This window comes from Musa acuminata, unplaced genomic scaffold, assembly GCF_036884655.1.
Source record: "Musa acuminata AAA Group cultivar baxijiao unplaced genomic scaffold, Cavendish_Baxijiao_AAA HiC_scaffold_1126, whole genome shotgun sequence".
In the NCBI taxonomy this organism is placed as follows: Eukaryota; Viridiplantae; Streptophyta; class Magnoliopsida; order Zingiberales; family Musaceae; genus Musa; species Musa acuminata.
The window spans coordinates 1281692-1286691 of record NW_027021339.1 but is presented as its reverse complement, the minus strand read 5'-3'; positions in this window follow the sequence as shown (position 1 = coordinate 1286691).

Genomic DNA, 5000 nt, shown 5'->3' with positions numbered 1-5000 from the left:
ACTGGCCAAAACGGCCCAAAAACGGGCCAAAACTGGCCATTTTTGGCTGCGCGAGCGAGCGGCGAGCGGCGGACAACGAGCGAAGCGAGAGGCAGCACCATCCCTGCTATACGAAAGCCCCATCCAGCCCTGTGCCACCCGGGGGGTTCCAGGGTGCTGAGATGGCTGACATTTTGCTCCGCTCACGACGGTCACCGCGCGACGCAAGAACAGCCCAAAAACAGGCCAAAACGGCCCAAAAACGGGACAAAACTGGCCATTTTTGGCTGCGCGAGCGAGCGGCGAGCGGCGGACAGCGAGCTAAGCGAGAGGCAGCACCGTCCCTGCTATACGAAAGCCCCATCCAGCCCTGTGCCACCCGGGGGGTTCCAGGGTGCTGAGATGGCTGACATTTTGCTCCGCTCACGACGGTCACCGCGCGACGCAAGAACAGGCCAAAAACAGGCCAAAACGGCCCAAAAACGGGCCAAAACTGGCCATTTTTGGCTGCGTGAGCGAGCAGCGAGCGGCGGACAGCGAGCGAAGCGAGAGGCATCACCGTCCCTGCTATACGAAAGCCCCATCCAGCCCTGTGCCACCCGGGGGGTTCCAGGGTGCTGAGATGGCTGACATTTTGCTCCGCTCAAGATGGTCACCGCGCAACGCAAAAACAGGCCAAAAACTGGCCAAAACGGGCCAAAACTGGCCATTTTTGGCTGCGCGAGCGAGCGGCGAGCGGCGAACAGCGAGCGAAGCGAGAGGCAGCACCGTCCCTGCTATACGAAAGCCCCATCCAGCCCTGTGCCACCCGGGGGGTTCCAGGGTGCTGAGATGGCTGACATTTTGCTCCGCTCACGACGGTCACCGCGCGACGCAAGAACAGGCCAAAAACTGGCCAAAACGGCCCAAAAACGGGCCAAAACTGGCCATTTTTGGCTGCGCGAGCGAGCGGCGAGCGGCGGACAGCGAGCGAAGCGAGAGGCAGCACCGTCCCTGCTATACGAAAGCCCCATCCAGCCCTGTGCCACCCGGGGGGTTCCAGGGTGCTGAGATGGCTGACATTTTGCTCCGCTCACGACGGTCACCGCGCGACGCAAGAACAGCCCAAAAACAGGCCAAAACGGCCCAAAAACGGGACAAAACTGGCCATTTTTGGCTGCGCGAGCGAGCGGCGAGCGGCGGACAGCGAGCGAAGCGAGAGGCAGCACCGTCCCTGCTATACGAAAGCCCCATCCAGCCCTGTGCCACCCGGGGGGTTCCAGGGTGCTGAGATGGCTGACATTTTGCTCCGCTCACGACGGTCACCGCGCGACGCAAGAACAGCCCAAAAACAGGCCAAAACGGCCCAAAAACGGGCCAAAACTGGCCATTTTTGGCTGCGCGAGCGAGCAGCGAGCGGCGGACAGCGAGCGAAGCGAGAGGCATCACCGTCCCTGCTATACGAAAGCCCCATCCAGCCCTGTGCCACCCGGGGGGTTCCAGGGTGCTGAGATGGCTGACATTTTGCTCCGCTCAAGATGGTCACCGCGCAACGCAAAAACAGGCCAAAAACTGGCCAAAACGGGCCAAAACTGGCCATTTTTGGCTGCGCGAGCGAGCGGCGAGCGGCGAACAGCGAGCGAAGCGAGAGGCAGCACCGTCCCTGCTATACGAAAGCCCCATCCAGCCCTGTGCCACCCGGGGGGTTCCAGGGTGCTGAGATGGCTGACATTTTGCTCCGCTCACGACGGTCACCGCGCGACGCAAGAACAGGCCAAAAACTGGCCAAAACGGCCCAAAAACGGGCCAAAACTGGCCATTTTTGGCTGCGCGAGCGAGCGGCGAGCGGCGGACAGCGAGCGAAGCGAGAGGCAGCACCGTCCCTGCTATACGAAAGCCCCATCCAGCCCTGTGCCACCCGGGGGGTTCCAGGGTGCTGAGATGGCTGACATTTTGCTCCGCTCACGACGGTCACCGCGCGACGCAAGAACAGGCCAAAAACTGGCCAAAACGGCCCAAAAACGGGACAAAACTGGCCATTTTTGGCTGCGCGAGGGAGCGGCGAGCGGCGGACAGCGAGCGAAGCGAGAGGCAGCACCGTCCCTGCTATACGAAAGCCCCATCCAGCCCTGTGCCACCCTGTAACGGACAAACTTCTAAACAAGATGTTGGATGTAATGCTTATGTCTGTCCGTTGTCTTTTGGCATTTCATGCCTTGTACAGCAGATAGAGGGGCGGCCGAAGGCTTATAAGTCCCATTTTAGTTGGGTTGGTGGCCTCTTTAGGCTTGTAAATAAAGGTTGTGTCATGTGGACACGTTCGAGAGCTTTCGGTCTGTAATGGACCATTTTACCCTTTGTTGTGCAACTATTCAGAGCTTGTAAAGTCTGTTTGTAATTTGCATTGTCTATGAAGTGTTTTTCGGACATGTTTGCTTGTGGATCCCGATTGAGGCGTTCTCTTTAACCCGTTCTCTCTTTTGTTGGTCCTAAGGGACAATGGGAGGCTTCGGGGAGGCTGACCTTTGCGGACGGACGCGCGAGGGTGCCGCACGCCTTAGGCAAAACCAGCTAAGGTCGTGACAATATGGTATCAGAGCGGGACAAGCACTCATAGAAACACTTGACATGCAAACGTGGGGGACCTAGCGTGGCTGCGTTGAGGGCAGTCAGCACACGCGCGACCGTTTTTGGGAAAACGGGCATGGAGATGTAGGGAAAAGAGTCGCTCAGAGGAGCGGGCATCTGAGATTGGCATTCAGAGGAATGGCCAACCCTTCGCGCAAGAGGCACCACGAGAACAGGCAAGCTTGGAAGAATTTGGAGCGCACAAAGGTTGGGATGGCTGAGTTTGAGCTACGGCTCAACGTTGACAACTTTACTTGATGGTGCTCAAGGCAAGCGAGGCGCTTGGCAAAGGACGAGACCATGCAAAGTGGAATGAGTTGCTCAGCGACCGAAAGAGTTGTGCAAAGCTCACAGAGGTGAGGGGAATTGCTAACTCGAAGAATTCGGTACTCATGCATGGGCTTGTATGCGGACGATGGATTGTTCGTGGCCATCCCAAGGCGGTCGAGACTCGTCGCCATGGAGCATTGAAACTTTCTCTTCGACATGCGAAGGATACGTCCGGAGGAGGCTGAAGTGTGCAACGAGTTCAGCATGTTGCTAGGCCTTGAGGGGTGCAGCGGTGGCTGTATTGACGTGGAGGCGCAATCTAGCAAGTGCGTTTGCAAGAGGCAGAACAATGCACAGTTTGTTCAGCAGATCGGAGTAGTCCAAGGGGATGGTGGTCTCCGAAACGAAGAGAGATGTTGCTCCAACGGGACAGTTATCCAGGAGGGATAAGTCTCAGCTCTCCAAAGGGAGAATCATGTGAGATGGACTTCACATGTTGAGGAGGAGTACCTCACAAACAACAACTCCACGAAGCTCGATGGACTGAGCAAGCGGCGAGGAGTCGTCGCATGATCTCGCTTGAGAGAATGCATTGGTGGATGCATTGCGAGATCAAGTGGGGGAGCGACCCAAAGCAACTCAAATGGAGGCACACTTGGAGTCGATATGGAGATCGGACTCAAGGGAGGGCTGACCCGTGGAATGGTGGGCGCGAGGGCCACCATCGACTCAATGCAGAAACGAGGAGCGGAGCAACTTGGGTGTAACTTGGCGAAGTACCCAAGCCGCTTGAAGGGAGCCAGCATAGAAGTTGGAACATGGAGCAGAGGCACAGCGCTTTCCCTAGACAGAGGTCAAGGACATGAACTCTTGCAGAGGCAGGAGTAGAATCATGCTGTTCCCTGGGTCCTTCATTCTGACAGAGCGGACTCATCTTGCATGGTGCCAAAGACGAAGGGAGCTTCGGGGCACATGCACCTTATCTCGGAGGAGCATTCGATGGAGGAACTAAGGCGACTCAATTTGCGGAGGCGAAGTTGAGTTCAGAAGGCCTTAGCACGGGGCAAGAGGATGCAGAGGCGGGTACTCTTGAAGAATATGCCACAGTGTTGTCATTTGAGTTGCTATGAAGGAAGCAGTGTGCAGCGGAGATTGTGCTGGTAGGGGCAGAGGCCCAGGATCCAGGCAATGGTGCACAAATTACAGCGAAGTCGGTGGACTTCGGGAGCTACTAGGCGACGGACTGTCCTAGAGCGGTGCTTCATCTAGGTGTGACCCAAGAGTGGGTGGATGAAGGTCGATTGCCAAAGGAGCGAACAAAATCGAAGGTGGAGGAGACCCTGCGATGTATTGGCAGAGGCCACACATGGAGGGTTCACAATTCGAGTTTATTCCACAAGGATCAGAATGCAATGGAGATGTCACCAGGAGGCGACATGGTGCAGCGGATCGTGGTGGAACAGTTCGTGGCAATGCGACACACACGACATTGTCCCGTGAGGGATGAGATCATATGGAGGTATGATCGGGAGCTACTGGGAGCTCCGCTTTGGTGAACAACACGACGGCAAGAAGGGCTATGGATTCAAGGAGTGAAGGCCATGGTACCGCAGAGGCGGGTCTTCCGGGCGTGCACCGAATTTTGCATCGGATGAAAACCTTGGTCATCAGCATATGGGGGCTGGGTTCCACCAAGGGAAAAGTTCGAATGCAAGTACCAGTGAGTCCCATGAGAGGGACTTGATCATGCAGAGGTATGATCGAAGCAGCTGGAGAGTTGGACTGCTCCAGAGCTCATATTCGCTTAAGGGAGCCCGACAAGTCAGAGGACAAGGTCGAGTAAGCGAACGTTGCTACCCAAAATCAAGCATCAGTTAGAATGGAGGTGGACTCAGAGGAGTGCCACGGAGACATCTCTACTGATTGTGAAGGAAAGGGATACAGAGGCGAAGCGACGGATAGTAGGGCCATGGGCATGGCAGCGCCATGGTACCGCAGAGGCGGGACTTCCGTGCAAGTCATTGATCCCTTGCTCTCACGGAGGGAGAGCGCTTGGTCGTGAAAGGGGCCGAGGAGGTGGAGCATGCAGAGGCAATCTCCAAGTACCGAGACAAGGCTGAAGGGCAGAGGCCAAGAAACTTCGT